This window comes from Macrotis lagotis, chromosome 1, assembly GCF_037893015.1.
Source record: "Macrotis lagotis isolate mMagLag1 chromosome 1, bilby.v1.9.chrom.fasta, whole genome shotgun sequence".
Lineage (NCBI taxonomy): Eukaryota > Metazoa > Chordata > Mammalia > Peramelemorphia > Peramelidae > Macrotis > Macrotis lagotis.
This window is the reverse complement of record NC_133658.1, coordinates 282839235-282855688: the sequence shown is the minus strand read 5'-3', so window position 1 is coordinate 282855688 and position 16454 is coordinate 282839235. Positions and strand designations below refer to the sequence as shown.

At 36.4% G+C, this 16454-nt stretch overlaps 1 pseudogene; it reads right to left on the bottom strand.

Annotated features, from left to right (window-relative positions):
• Positions 1–10636: 10636 nt before the first annotated feature.
• Positions 10637–14461, bottom strand: LOC141492923 (large ribosomal subunit protein eL38 pseudogene; annotated as a pseudogene).
• Between the last annotated feature and the right edge of the window lie 1993 nt (positions 14462–16454).

Below are 16454 nucleotides of genomic sequence, written 5' to 3'. Positions count from 1 at the left end.
ATTTGAGAAGTCTAGAGAAAATACAGTTTGAGATAGAATTCAAATAACAGGATGGAAGGAGGATGGAAGTCCAGAAAGAAATTAGGACTATATTGATAGATGTATGAATCAACAGCAAAGGCTTGAATCCATGAGAACTGATATGGTCACCAAGTAAGATAGTATTTAAAGATAAGAAAGACCCGAACAGATCTTTGAGGGTCACCCATGGTTAGTGGGCATGATCTAGATGAATATGCAACCAAAGAGAAGGAGGTGTAGCTGGAGGAAAGAAAGAGAATAGGGAGAAATATGAGTCATAAAAAAACTCAAAGAGGAAGTTTGAAAAAAGACCATCTGATTTGTCAATTGAGAGATCACTGATAACTCTGGAGGGAGCAGTTTCATTAAAGTTGAGATTGGAAGCTACATTGCAGAGGCTTAGAAGGGAGTGAGAAGAGATTAGAAGTGCCTAGTATGGACTACTTTCTCAAGGAGTTTAGCGAAGAGGAAGAGAGATATGATGACAGCAAAAAATTAGGTGATGGTTTTTTAAACATGAAGGACAAATGGACATGTTTGTACATAGTAAGGAAGCAACTAAAAGTAGACAAGGAGAAATTGAAGAGTGGAAGGGTTAGAATGATAGATGAAACAACGGACTAGAGAAGGCAGGATGCATGGAGAGGTGTTTGTCTTGGCAAAAGAAGTATCATCTTTTCATGTAAGTGAGGGATGATGGGGAAGATAGAAAGGGAAGATGGGAATGACTTGAGATGAAGAGCAGAAGAGGAAAACTCCTAAAAAATGACCTTAATTTTTTCAGTGAAGTTTAAGGATTTGAATAGGAGAGGATGCCATGAGAGGGTAAAGGAGGGGATGAAAAGATTAGAAACTTTCACTGTGGTAAGGAGGATAGCTAATTGATAGGGATTGCTTAGGTATAGTATAGGCTGAATTGAAATTATATAACATTAATTTGAACTTTTACTATCTTTCCTTCTTAAAGATCCTGTCCACAGAATCTCCTTCAAAATCTCACTGGCATTACGGTGACTAGGGTTCTTTTTTAAAAATTTATTTTATTTCAAATTTATGGAACAAAACAAGCATTTTCCTAACAGTACAATAAAAAGATGATTGCACATAAAACTGCAAATTTACTATGCACAACTTTTATTATGTAAATTTCTTTTTTTCTTTTTCTTCCCTCCCCTCCTTGTCCTAGTGATGGCTACCATTAAACACAGATAGCATAGATAGATAGATAGATAGATGATAGATAGATAGATAGATAGATAGATAGATAGATAGGCACATATGTATATGTATAAATATAAATATGTATAAAATTATTCTATACAAACTTCTACTTATCATTTCTTTCTTTGGGGCTAAAGTGGAATAAGCTGCTTATATACAAATATGAAAACAATGACATATATGTATATCCCCTTGGAATCCTAATATCCTCAGGGACCAGTAATCAACAAGGAGGTTCAATTAGCCAACACCTTGAAGTAGTTCTGTAATGTCTTAATGATTTTAAGAATGGAAATAGATAGTAAGAAGAATATACAAGTCCAGATGAGAAAGGATGATTAGGAAAAATTGTCTCCTATATGCACAAATAGACATTTATACAAATAAGCTGGGGAAGAGTGGCTAATACTTGACCCTTATTCTCATCTGAATTGCTCAAAAGAAAGAAGAATGCACAGAGGCTGGGTATAGAAATACTTTCAGTCAACAGAGAAATAGGAGGGAAAGGGAAAAAGCAAGGAGAGGAAATCAGAGGAAGGAGTGAATTAAGTAAAAAGATTAATCTTAAGTAAACAAATTCTAAGAATATCTTAAAATGTGTATAGTTTTTTTGAGGTGTAAAGAATAGGAATCCTAGGAGGCACTCATAGACTAGGGAATGGATGTAAATGAATGTTAAATATAAATCATATATAAATATTGTGGTACATAAATGTTATAGAATAGTAATAAATGTTATGGAATAAAATTGTGCTGAACTCTTAGTGTAATGACCAACCACAGGTCCAGAGGACTAATCATGTAACATGCTACATACCAGCAGACAAACAGGAAACTGATGTCAATAGTGAGTTTTACTCTTCTAATAATTATTTTTCTGGATTTCTAAGAACAGAGTGGTGGGTGAGGTCAAACTTTCACTTAGATACCATTGTAGGTCACCCTAAATCAATTCAATTTAGCTGTTGAGAAGTATGCTTAGAGAAAACTCCTACAATTGTAAACAGAATAAAGGCTTGACTTCTTAATCCCATCAAAAGACCCTCCAGCTATCCAATGTTTTGAAGGACTTTTAGCTTTTAGGCACTCCTTTTATTGGAATGCTTGATGTTAGTTCACCCTGCCTCTTCCCTGTCCCTGCCCACTATGGTTGGGGCGGGGGGGGGGGGGGGGGGGGGGGGGGGGGGGGGGGGGGGAGAGATGTCAGAAAAGTAGATATTTCAGATCATACCTTCTGAGGTTATTTAAGAACAATGGTAGGGGCGGCTAGGTGGCGTTGTGGATAAAGCACCGGCCTTGGAGTCAGGAGTACCTGGGCCTTGGGAAGTTAGTATGGAAGAAACTTAGATTAGACCAACACCTCACACCCTATACCAAGATAAGATTTAGACATAAAAAGCAATACTAAAAGCAAATTAGAAGATCAAGGACTAGTTTACCTGTCAGATCTATGGAAACCGGAGCAGTTTATGACAAAGGAAGAGATGGAGAACATCACTAAAAACAAACTAGATGATTTTGATTACATTAAATTAAAAAGCTTTTGCACAGACAAAACCACTATAACCAAGATCAAAAGAAATGCAATAAACTGGGGAAACAATCTTTACAACTAATTTTTTTGACAAAGGACTCATTTCTAAAATATACAGAGAACCGAGTCATATTTTAAAAAAAAAGCCATTCCCCAATTGACAAATGGTCGCAAAGGCAATTTACAGATGAGGAGATCAAAGCAATCCATAGTCATATGAAAATTTGCTATAAATCATTTCTTATTAGAGAAATGCAAATTAAAGCTTCTCTGAGGTACCACCTCACACCTCTCAGATTGGCCAATATGGCCAGAAAGGATAATGATCATTGTTGGAAAGGTTGTGGGAAATCTGGGACACTATTATATTGTTGGTGTAGCTGTGAACTCATCCAACCTTTCTGGAGAAAAATTTGGAACTACAAGCAAAGAGCAACAAAAATGTGCATACCCTTTGATCCAGCAATACCACTACTGGGTCTATACCCTGAAGAGATGATGAAAAAGGGTAAAAACATCATTTGTACAAAAGTATTCATAACAACCCTGTTTGTGGTGGCAAAGAATTGGAAATCAAGTAAATGTCCTTCAATTGGCGAATGGCTTAGCAGACTTTGGTCTATGTATGTCATAGAACACTATTGTTCTATTAGAAACCAGGAGGGATGGGAATTCAGGGAAGCCTGGAGGGATTTGCATGAACTGATGCTGAGTGAGATGAGCAGAACCAGAAAAACACTGTACACCCTAACAGCAACCTGGGGGCAATGATAAACCTTGATGGACTTGCTCATTCAATCAGTACAACAATCAGGGACAATTTGGGGCTGTCTTCAATGGAGAATACCATTTGTATCCAGAGAAAGAACTGTGGAGTTTAAACAAAGACCAAGGACCTTAAATTTAGAAAAAAAAAAACTGATATCTTATTGTCTGATCTTGCTATCTCTTATACTTTATGTTTCTTCCTTAAGGATATGATTTCTCTCTTATCACATTCAATTTGGATCAACTTATACCATGGAAACAATGTAAAGACTGACAAACTGCCTTCTGTGAGGGATGGGGAGGGAATTAAGATTAGGGGAAAAAATTGTAAAACTCAAAATAAATAAAATCTTTAATAAAAAAGAAATGATGAAGAAAGAGATTCAAGACTTATATGAACTGATAGAAAGTGAAGTTTGTAGAAGTAGGAGAACAATTTAAATAATAATATTGAAAAAATAAACAGCTTTGAGATCTGTAAGTACTCTGATGAATGGAATGACCAATCATGACTCCACAGGACTGAAGATGTTATCCACCTCCAGAGAGAAAAGTGATAGACTAGAGATACAGTGAGAAATGCTTTTTGTAAATAGAAAATATATGGATCTGTTCGGAGTGCCTTTGCCAGTTATTATAAGATAAGGTTATAAAAATGGAGAAGGGGGAAGATAATGATAGAGAGAAGAGTTAGTGAAAGCAATACCAAAGATAAGAGAAGAAAAGGAAGAAAAGAAAACAAAGGATGTTTAGTTGGAAACAAAGACAATTGAGATAGTTTTGACAGGTTAATATGGCGAATTTAGTATATACTTTATAAAAAACAAGCTGTGCATAATAAGATTTGTAATTCATATAATGTACTATACTTTTTGTGTTTTGTTTATGAAAACATTCATATTTACTAATGTTTGTCATATTCAGAATAATAAAATCTTTAACAATTTTTTAAAAATAAAAAATTTAACAATTTTTTAAAAGTCTTAAAGAAAAAGAGGGTCTAGACAGCATATTTCAAAAAAATCATCAAGGAAACCATCAAGGAAAACTGATGTCCTGGAACCACAGGGAAAAATAAGAATTAAAAGAATCCATTGATATTAATGCATTGTTGGTGGAGTTGTGAACTGATCCAATCAATCTGAAGAGCAATTTGGAACTATGCCCAAAGAGTAATAACTGATCCAGCAATACCAAAACTATATATAAAAGAAATAGTAAAAAATGGAAAAGTCCACATGTTAAAAAATATTTATAAGGGGTGGCTAGGTGGTGCAGTAGATAAAGTACCAGCCCTGGAGTCAGGAGTACCTGGGTTCAAATCTGGTCTGAGACACTAAAATAATTACCTAGCTGTGTGGTCTTGGGCAAGACACTTAACCCCGTTTGCCTTGCAAAAACCTAAAAAAATAAAAATAAAAAAAAATTTATAGTCATTCTTTTTGTAGTGGCAAAGAATTGAAAATTTAGGGGATACCCACCAATTGGGGAATGACTAAGCAAATTATAGTATATGAAAACTATGGAGTTCTGTAAGAAGTAATGAGTAATCCATTTATAGAAGCATGGAAAAAATTACATAAATCGATGCTGAGTGAAGGCAGCAGAACCAAGAAACAATATACACATTAACAAGAACATTGTAAGTTGCTCAGTTATGATGGCTGCAACTCTTCTCTGCAGTTCAGAGATCAAGGACAACCCTGGGAGACCAGTTATGGACGATGCCATCCATATCTAGAGGTAAAAAACAAAACAAAACACAGAATCTGAATGTATACTATGTTCACATTTTTAAAAACTTCTCTTATATTTTGCCTTTCAGTCTCATAGTTTTCCTTCTTTTCTCTTAGTCCTAATTCTTCTTACATAAAATGACTAATATGTAAATATGTTAAACACAGATGGACATGAACAACTTTTACCAAACTGTTTATCACCAAAGAGGTGGGGGGAGGGAGGGAAGGGTGATAGAAAATTGTGTAACTTCTAAATTTGCAATTTACTATGTAATTAGAAAAACAAAATATCAATTAAAAAAATAATTGCCTAGCTATATGACCTTGCTCAAGTCACTTAACCCCATTGCTTTAAATTAAAAAAAAATAAAGGTTATATGGATCTTAAGGAGTAGTGGCAAAGCAGAAGGTCACTACTCTTTTTAAATGTCATTTCCACTAATAAAATTATATTTGTGTCTGATGTAGAAACATTTTAAAGAGTCAAAGGATTTGAGTGTAAGTCCTTTTCTGAGTCTTCAATAGCTATAGCTATAGCACCTGCAGAAGCAGCTCCCAGATTATGTCTTCCTAGGGATTGTTTTCCAGAATGATAGCTATTGCCAGTAGGCTGGAAACATTGCTCTCCCCAAGGCTTTTAGGATTACAAGCTGAGTAGTCAAGGTGCTGGTGGTGATTTGACTTGCCAGGTACATACATACTGCTTCCTTCATCTCCCTGGTTGGCTTGACCACTCTGGAACAGGCAATTGTTTGGCAATTATTGGAAATACCTAGCTCCTTCTTCATAAGAGTTGTTTCCCTAAATAATAATTGTGAAGGCCTGGTTTCTCCCAAAGGAAAGACCAAAGGAAAGAAAGGAGGGAGGGGAAAAAAGAAAAGGAAAGAAAGAAAGGGGGTGGGTGGGAGGGAAGAAAAAAAAGGGGCACCTGAATATTCTGCAAGTGAAGAAATGCAATTACCCAAAGGCCAATAGTATTATTCCTGATCATCTCCTGGTGGAAGGAGTAGGAAGTTCGGCTTCTTTCCTGGGCTCAATATTCTGGAGACATTAGGACAAGCAACTCAATAAGATACAACTTCTGGGCAGCTAGCAAGCTCAGTGGATAGAAACCAGATCTTTATCTTTCTGAGTTCAAGCCTAGTCTCACAAACTTACTGGCTGTATGACCCTGGGCAAGTCGCTTAACCCTGTCTTATTGAAACTGTATCTCAGGGAAAGCAAAGCTAGGTGCTGGGCTCCTGGAAGGCATTTGATGGATATTGTTGTCTATCTAAATTGATAGAGTCTTAATCTCCATGTGAATTAACTTATGTATTTAAGTTTATCTTGTGCCCATATCATCAGCAGGACCTCCTTAACCTGACCTTAGCCCTCTTTCCATGGGGTCCTGAATGACACTCTCTTGTGGTCTAAAGAAAGTTTCTCCTCTGTTGAGCCCTGTTCACTTACAGCATTGCTTTTCAACTGACTAACCACTGCCCTCAATCCCCAATTAATGCATTTCCATTTCTCTGTAGACATTAAGACAATGATATCTGGTTAATTTTTCTGAAATCTGCATTCTCTAGACATTTTTGCCTCCTTCCCTCCCTTTTGGTTAATGGTTAAAATGAACATTTGGGGTTAGGAGGGAATGGTGGTGAGAGAGCACAGTTTGCTTCAGTGGGTCTTTAAATATAAATCTCCCTAGGGGAGAGAAGAAATGGAATGAACTTCTGTTAAGTCTTCTCTATGTGCCAGCCTCTGTGCTAAGCACTTTATACAGAGTATTTCATTTGATAATGAGATTTCCAGTCTTCCAATATCTTTTTTGTTGTTTTGCTTTTCTGTTTTTGTTTGATTTTGTTTTTCTGTTTTAACACATTTTATAATCCACTGAGGGAAAAGTAGCAACCACAGCAAGGAAGTGATGTTTGAAAAAATTGGCTGCCACTGAAACCATCTGCTTTCTATTTTTCAGGACTTTTTAGGGCTTCTTGAGGCATTTTCCTTTGAGGAAGTCATTGCTGGGGCAAATGGGCTATAGAAGGCTCTGTATTGCAGGAAAGACTTCTTTAGCCAAGACTTTATATATGAAAATTTATTTTGCTAGGCACTGGTGCAGACATATGTGACATTATTTACTTCCTGTTCTCTAGTCAGTTTTATACTGAGATCAAAGATATAGTACCACCCAGTGGCAATCCTTCTAGTGATAGCCAGACAAAGATTGTTGTTGGGAAGGGGTAGGTTTGTTTGGGATTTTTTTATTTTTTATTTCTTGCTTTTATATCGTTTAGAGATCAGTCTTGCTGAGATAACTATCCAGGAGAATGAGAAGGAAATATAGAGGAATATTTCTGGAAGAGGAATATTATTCTATTCTTCTTTGGTACTACTCACTATCACAGTGGAATATGTGACATTTCCTTCTGAAGCAGGGAGAAGGGGGCTTACAGATAGATGTGGGCTCATTTTAGGTGAAGAAATCACCAGGCTCTGTGACTCAGGAGGGTAATAAAAGACATAGATTTTAAATCACAGGTTCTACAGGTTAATACAAGAAGTTAACAGATTACTACAAAAGCTCACAAGTTTTTACAAAAAGTTCACAGTTAAGTTCTTTGGAGAAGCAACAAGACAGTAAGATTCAGTATTGCTGTGAGCTAAAAGGAAAGAGAGACTAAGGGGTAGGAAAACACTGATTCCTAAGATACCTAAAATCCAAGGCCACCATGAAAAGTAAATAGTAAGGAAGCAAGCCGGGGACAAATAGTAGAGAAGAGCAAAGGGGAGTGAGAGGTTATTTGGGGGATGATGCTCCCCAGAGTGGGCTAGTTTCCCACAGGAAGACAAGCAGCTCAGCTAAGGACTGAGAGAGGTTTTGAGGAGAATGGGGGGGAGATGGGATTCATTGTTTTATTGATAAAATTTGTCTTTTGCCTGGGGGCAGAGATTTTACTCCATCCTTGCCAGGATGGGGCAAGTAAAGTTCATTGACCTCATCTCATAGCTTGGACAATGGAATGGGGTTGGGGGAGGGAGAAGATACGTGGTCAATACATTATAATTATGAGAATTATAAAACATGTTTCTCTATCCACTATTTCCCCTACTTCACTTTCATTGCTAGAGGTTGCTTTCAGTATACTTCCCTATGGCCCAACTCACCATTCCTTTTAATATTCTGAACCAAAATACCCCTTCCTGGTCATAATTTACTTAGGAGTGTTTTCTCTCCTGTTAGAATATAAACTTCTCAAGAGAAGGGGCCATCTTTGCTTTAGTTTTTGAATCTTCAGCATTTAGCACACAGATCAACATTTAAATACCTGTTCTTTGTTTTATTAAATACCAAAAATAGGCTAGATCTTCAAGACTAACATGATTGTCTTTTTAAAATCTCTTCCCAAGATTGAGATTCTTTGTTCAGATGACTTTTTCCACTTGGTGTAGAACATAAAAGACTTTGACACTGTTCTACTAGAATATCCCCCATCATTTTTAGATAGCAAATTATTGACCCCCAAAGTAACTTCATGTCAGGTTAGCAGCAAGGGGAATAAACATAAGACCAAAGTCTATATATTGGGTTCCCTGATTCTTCCTTTTGACCTGTCTTTCTCTCAGCATTCCACTTAAGTAGTTCTTTTTTTTATTATTTTTTTGAATTTTACAATTTTTTCCCTCAACCTCATTTCCTTCCCTTCACCCCCCACAGAAGGCAGTCTGATAGTCTTTACATTGCTTCCATGCTATACATTGATCAAAATTGAATGTGTTGAGAGAAAAATCATATCCTTCATTTAAGTATTTCAATAAATATCATTGCATATTTAGACTTCTTAAAACAGCAACAACAACAATAACAAACTCTTAGTCAATGGACTGGAATATAACACTGATTTCTTCCAGTGACTGGTCTTGAGCACTGGCTATTTATTCCCTCTCTGAAATTTCCCCCTTTATCTCTGCTCTCCTTCCTTGTGCCTTTCAAAAAAAGAGAAATGCCTCTGACCTGGGATATAATTCAGTTCAAGAAACAAGTGCCTACTATGTGCAATGCACATTGTCTTAAGTTCTAGAGACAAGACAAAAACTTATAGCCCTTGGCCTCAAGGATCTTATACTTCACTAGTGTTGGTACAATATACACATAAATAGGTAAATGCAAAATGTATGCATAATAAATACATTAGATTTAGGGATGAGGAGAGTACTAAGAAAGACCTTGTGTATGAGGTAGAACCTGAGCTGAGCCTTGACTAGATCTAGGTACTTGGAGGTGAGGCAGAAGGATATTCCAGGGGTGTAAGAGCGTAGCCTTGGCAAAGGCATAGTGTTGGTGATGAAATGTGCTATTTCAGAAATAGCAAATATATCAATTTGGCAGGAACATAGAATTCACAAGGTAGATTAAATGTGAAATCAGGCTAGAAGATTAGATTGGCACCTAATTGTGTGACAGCAGAGGAGTTTTAGTTGCACTTAGAAAGTTGGAAATCACATTTCTTTAGTTGAGTGACATGTCCAGCCTATTTAGTTATAATATATATTTGTCACCTGGTTGAGCTTGGTTCCAAGAAAGTAAAGAATGGAATGAAGGTAAATTAAGAGCTGATATAGTAGCCATACAAGAGCTGATCAAGGCCTACACTAAGATAGTTGCCATGTGAATGGAAGGTAGATGGATTGGAAAGATGATAAATACATAGAACTGACAAAATCTGGCAGTTGATGAGTTCAGGTAAGTAATCCAAGAATATCTCTTCCTTTAAGTGAATAAGGATAATGATTAGACTTAGAGAAAGAAAATAATTTTTATTTTTCATTTAAACCGATTTATCAGTTTAAAAGAAGTATCTCTTTGTTTTTCTTTGACCAGAAGCAAAGGTAAATCCTTAGAGGAAGTAGTTGTGTTAAATGATTCTCTAGGGAGTGTCTACATTTAAGATTATTATTGTTCTGAGGCAGTTATATTAAATTCTAAATATTTGATTCATCTTAACTATGGAATTGTAACTATTTTTTGAAAATGTTATAAATTCTACTTATATTAGAAAAACTTTAGATAGAATCAAAGATGTAAAATCATGTGAAAGTTTGATCCCATCATCCCACCTTCTTACCCTGCTGTTTGGCCTGCAGATTCTTAAAAAATATTAGGGTAATACTTTAATCTAAACATAAAATCTTGCCAAAAAATCTGAATCTTTTTTGTTTGTTGTTCATCCTTCATTTTCAAAGAAGACTAATGGGCTTAAGGGGTGATATCTCATCTTCCTCATGAACTGGATTTAAGTGAGGCAAACCTACACCAAGTCATCAGCCTCACACACACAGTCAGCAAAGTCCAGTGATAGGACAAAAATCAGGATGACTGGCGGTGACCAGGAATGTAAGGGATAAGTTTGACATCTTTAATATCTGACCAAAGTGTAAGTACACCATAGAGTCAGTTTCAGTCATCTTCATGGCTACTGGAACAAATTGCTCTCATTAGTCCATTCCACTGCAATAAGTCTTCACATGCTTGAGGTAGACATCCCTCTGATATGAGATTTGTTGGTTATCTTTAGTCTGGTTCAGTTCATCTATAAAAATGATTTTACCAAGATATGGTACATAAATGTAAGAGGGTAAATAACCAAAGTTGAAAGCAACCTCAGGGGCTATTTAGTCAAATAACTTCATTTCCAGATGAGGAAATTGAGTCCCAAGGAGATCAAGTGATTTGTACAAGGTCATACAGCTAGAGTGATGCAGGGGAAAGATGAAGAGAATTGTGAATGTAGAAACTGGGTGGAGATGTAAAATTGACTACCACCTACTCTTGAGATATAAATTGAAAATATACAGAGAATTATGATTGTAACAGAAACAAAATTTGTAATCTTAAAGGCTGCTAATCTTGTCAAATTGGATGGAGATCCCCATTCTTTTTTTTTTAGGGTTTTTTTTTTTTGCAAGGCAAATGGAGTTAAGTGGCTTGCCCAAGGCCACACAGCTAGGTAATTATTAAGTGTCTGAGACCTGATTTGAACCCAGGTACTCCTGACTCTAAGGCCGGTGCTTTATCCACAACGCCACCTAGCCACCCGGAGATTCCTATTCTTGATGTAAATGGACTACCTTTGATTCATTGTTTAATGTAAAATTTATATACTGATCCCCTTAGGTTTCATCTTCCACCTAATTCCCAGTCCAATAAGGGAAAGGGAGTTCATCCCCTATGGATGAGAGGCAAGACATAAAAACCTGGGTTGTACTCCACTCAGGGCTGGCCAGTCTTCTCTGACTTACTGGTCCAATCAAGTTCAACTTGTTTGTTCTTTTGTCTGTCTTTCTTCATCTACCATTTTCTTATGTGTTGTAACTTCTTTTAATACATTTTTATTTTCTTTCCACCCTTGCTTTCCTGAGTCTGAATAATAATTCCTCATAGGTGGATCCAAGCTCAAGTAGCCAGCAGCTACAAGAGGATATTAGAGGCATGATAGTACAATAGCATCAGAACTGGAAGAGACCTAAAAATATAGGCCATAGAAGGCCAACCCAGGAAGAGATGAAATGGATGGACTTTGATCACACAAAATAAGCCTGGATAAAGACTTCTTGTAATATCATCCAATACTTTATCTTCTCAAAGAGGGAGCAGCTAGGTGACCCTGTGGCTAGAGCACCAGGCTTGGAGTCAGGAAGAATTACTAGCTGTGTGAAAATAGACAAATCCCTTAACCTTTTTTTGTCTCAGATTCTTCCTTTATAAAATGAATTGGAGAATGAAATGGCAAACCATTCCATTATCTTTGCCAAGAAAACCTCAAATGTGTTCACAAAGATTGGGCATTATTGAAGTCCTTTTTTATCATTCTTATCAAAGATCTAACTAGTTCCCAAAAACAAACAACAAAAGGAACTCTTCCCTGAAGTGAATAAGGATAATGATTAGACTTAGAAAAAGAAAATAATTTTGATTAATCAGTTTAAAAGAAATATCTCTTTGTTTATCTTTGACCAGAAACAAAGGTAAATCCTTAGAGGACTTAGCTGAAGAGGAATTGAATGCTTTGTGTTAAATGATTCTCTAGGGAGTTTCTACATTTGAAGTTATACTATCTTTCTGCCAGTTGTTCAGACTTAACCAGACTGATTGGCTTCACATAATGTCAGTAATGCTTAGTTTAAAAGAATCTAACTAATAAAATGTAGAGTATTGAATTTTCTTCCATACTCTTGATACTGAAGTTGTGTGTCTGGATGCCTATAAGGATGGTGGTGAGCTCCAGAGAAATGGGAAAATTAATAGAGTTGTGGAGTTAGGGGGAAGATAAAGTGAGTTCTGATCATGTTGAATTTGAGATGCCTATGGGACATCCAGGGGAAGATATTAAAATATTAGGAGTTTGTGGTATATTATTTAAGCTCAAGGTAGAAACTACAATTCAGTTTTTAAATGTCAAGAATAGCAACTGGCAGCTAGGTGGTGCAGTGGATAGAGCACCGGCCCTGGAGTCAGGAGTACCTGAGTTCAAATCCAGCCTCAGACACTTAATAATTACCCAGCTGTGTGGCCTTGGGCAAGCCACTTAACCCCATTGCCTTGCAAAAACTTAAAAAATAATAGCAGAGAAGTCAGGTAGAATAAAGAAGGGCAATCATTAGATTTAGAAATTAGATTGGGACATTGTGGGTGGAGTTGTAAATTGATCCAGTCATTCTGTAAAACAATTTGTTACTGTGCTCAAAGGGCTATAAAACTGTTCATATCCTTTGACTCAGATACTACTAGGTTTGTATCTCAAACAGAGTTTAAAAAAAAAGGAAAAGGACTTATGTGTATAAAAATGGTTATGGAAACTTTTTTTTGTGGTGGCAAAGAATTGGAGATTCAGAAAATGCCTATCAATTAGAGAATGACTGAACAAGTTCTGATATATGATTGAGAGATGCATCTGATATAGGAATACTACTGTGGTGTAAGAAACAATAAGCAGAATGCTTTCAGAAAAACCTGGAAAACTCTGTTGTAAAGTGACATGAACAGAATCAGGAAAATATTGCACACAGTTATAGTAATACTGTATGTTAATCAATGACTTCACTACCCTGATTAAGAGAATAATCCAAGACAATTCCAAAGATTTATCATGAAAAATACTATCTACTTCTAGAAAAATACTATCTACCTGTCTAGAGAAAGAACTGATGGAATCTGAATGCAGCTCAAAGTATACTTTTTTAAAATTTCTTATTTTTCTTGATTTTTTTTGCTTTCTTTCACCACATAGCTAATATGGAAACATGTTTTGCATCATTTTTACATATATATTTGGTAAATAACTTGCCTTCTCAAGGAGGGGAATGGTAGGGAAGAAGGGAAAGCATTTACAACTCAAATTTTTTTTTAATTTTTTAGAATTTTATTTAGGGAGATGGGTTAAGTAACTTGCTCAAGGTCACACAGCTGGGTAATTATTAAGTGACTGAGGTGCATTTGAACTCAGGTCCTCCTGACTCCAGGGCCAGTGCCTTCTAGCTGCCCCCTACTGTGCCACCTAGCTGCCCCTAGAACTCAATTTTTTAAAAAAATGATTGTTAAAAATTGTTCTTACTATATAATTGGAAAAAATAAAATATAATTTTAAAAAAGGGAATAGTGGGAGATACAAGGCTTGTTGGAGGTTTTTTTTTTTTTGTATATTTCCTGGCATTATGAGAAACCAGACAGTATCTGGTTAAATCTGAACAACTTGGCATTCCTTCTAGATTATCCTAATAAAATATGATCAAAGTTAACAAAAAAAAGAGATTTCGCAATTAAGAGACAATTATTAACTTCAGAAAGTATCATTTCATTTGAATGGTTAGGGTCTAAAGCTAAAAAGCAAGGGTAAGTTAAGAAGTCAAGAGAAGGTGGAAAACTAGAGACAGTTGAGGATAGCTTTTTTTCCCCCTGTATTTTAATGGAGATGATGGAACATTGAGTTGATTCCTTCACAGCCAAACCAGGAGGCGGGGACTGTTTAAGTTTCTCTGCCTTCTCTTTGTCTGCAATGACCAATGTGTACAGGTACCAGCTGCATCGGACCTTAAACTTCACATTGTTCTTGTTCTTCTTGATCTTGGCAGATTTAGCATCTTCTCGTCTGGCTGTGAGCAGGAAGTCTTTTATTTCCTCAATTTTTCGGGGCATGGTGACAGCAGGGGGACAAGGGGGCGGCAGGTGGCCCAAGAGTTAAAGCCTCGGGAGGCATTCTCACAAGGAGCCAAGACAGCTTTTTTTATGAGTGTTTACAAAAGAAAAGTAGGATAATAGCTTGAGGACTTTGGCAAGATCAAGTGAAGATTATTTAAAATTGGGGGAAAGCTGATCACGTTTGGAAAGAACCCCAAAGATAAAGGGCAATTGATAATTAAAGAGATAGAGACTGATCAAGAGTAAACTCCTGAGATAAGAGAATACAGTAAAGGACACAAATGGAGAGTTTTCACCTTGGCACAGAAAAGACCCTGTCCTTTTCCTTAAAGATCATAACAAGGAGAGAAAGGGGATGATGTAGAGAAGAATTAAGCTAGAACTGTGGTAATAAGGAACCTTATAGCAGATGTCTCCATTTTCTCAGTAAAGTCAGAAGAACTAAAGAGGAGGTAAGGTATGGTATGGATGGCTTAAAGAGTAAAGAAAAGAATTGGAATAGGCTGGGAATAGTAAGTGTAGAATCAATCAATCAAAGGGCACTTGACAGTTGAGAGCCCAGTCAAGGTTAGATAACTTATTTGTATTTGAGTCTTTCAGCATGATTGGGTGGATTTCAGCAACAAGGTAACAGAAGCAGAGAGCACAGATGATGAGGGAACCCAGGGTTGGAAAGAGGCAGAAACAGCAAATAGGACAAAGGGACAAAGGATTAAAATGTAGAAAACAATGTCAAATTGAACTTGTTAAATAACAGAGTCCATATTACAAAGGAAGGAAAGTGAGACCAAATGAGGGGTGATGGATAAGGAAAGCAGAGAGCAATATGGCGTTACTAGAAGTCGTAGAGAAGATGAAGAATAGGTTTAGGAAAAAGTGTGTCTGAGGGACAAAGAATTAAAAATATATGGTATGAGAGAGGAATTTCAAAATTCAAGATAATAAATGTTATACAATTATGAATGATAGTGAGATTAAGGTGACAGCTATTTCTGGGTATGACTGCATTAGAAAGAAAGGGTAGAATGGGAGTTGAGCAGACTGATGAACTGGGAAGCCAGGTATTTATTACATCATTGTGTATAAAAAATTAAAATGAGCATTTTATATAATATATTAAGGATTGCAAAAAATTTAACAAATATTACCTCATTTTATCCTCCTGGGATAATGATAAAAATGATAAAATAAATAAAATAAAAAATGATAAAAAAAAAGGGATATCCGACCCTGGGAGGTAAGTATTGTTATTATCACTGTCTAATAGTTGAGAAAGGAGTACAGAGAGAGAAACAATCAGTGACTAACCTGGTATCACACAACTAGTAAGTGCCTCAGGAAGAATTTAAGGCCAGGTCTTCCTGACTCAAATCTCTATGGTGTGGATGGAGTGGAGAGGAAGACCCAGCCAGGTGCTTGAGAAAAGAGTGAAATTGCCTTGGGAGGAAGTTTCCCACTATCACTATGGAGATGGATAGAAAGAACTGCTAAGCCAGAGAGTTTACTGTGTGTTTGGTTCATTAACATGGGGAGCATCTGGCAGAGGCAATGCAGAGCAAAACATTCCAAATCTTTTCCATTCTCATTCCCAATCAATCCAAGAATTGATCCTAGACATATACATGATATTTTCATTGTGACTCCTAGTATCTCCATTCAAGCTCCCTGCTTTTCTAGTTCATTATCCCTCATCTAGTCTCACTTTTGTTCCTTTGTAATACTGATTCTGTATTTAACAAGTTCCATTTGACACTGTCTTCTATACTTGCACTTAGCAACTTATATAGCAAGTTAAACTTTGTCTTTTTCTCACACCTCCATATTCAAACACTAGATTGACCACAATTTCCCCACCTCCCACCTCCACCCCCACCTCCTTGTTTACTATAACATACTATTGCACTCATAGTGAAAACTTGAGTGTTAGCCCATAAGAAAATGTGTTGGGCAAATAAAACTATAGATCAGTAGTATATTCAACACTTTCCAT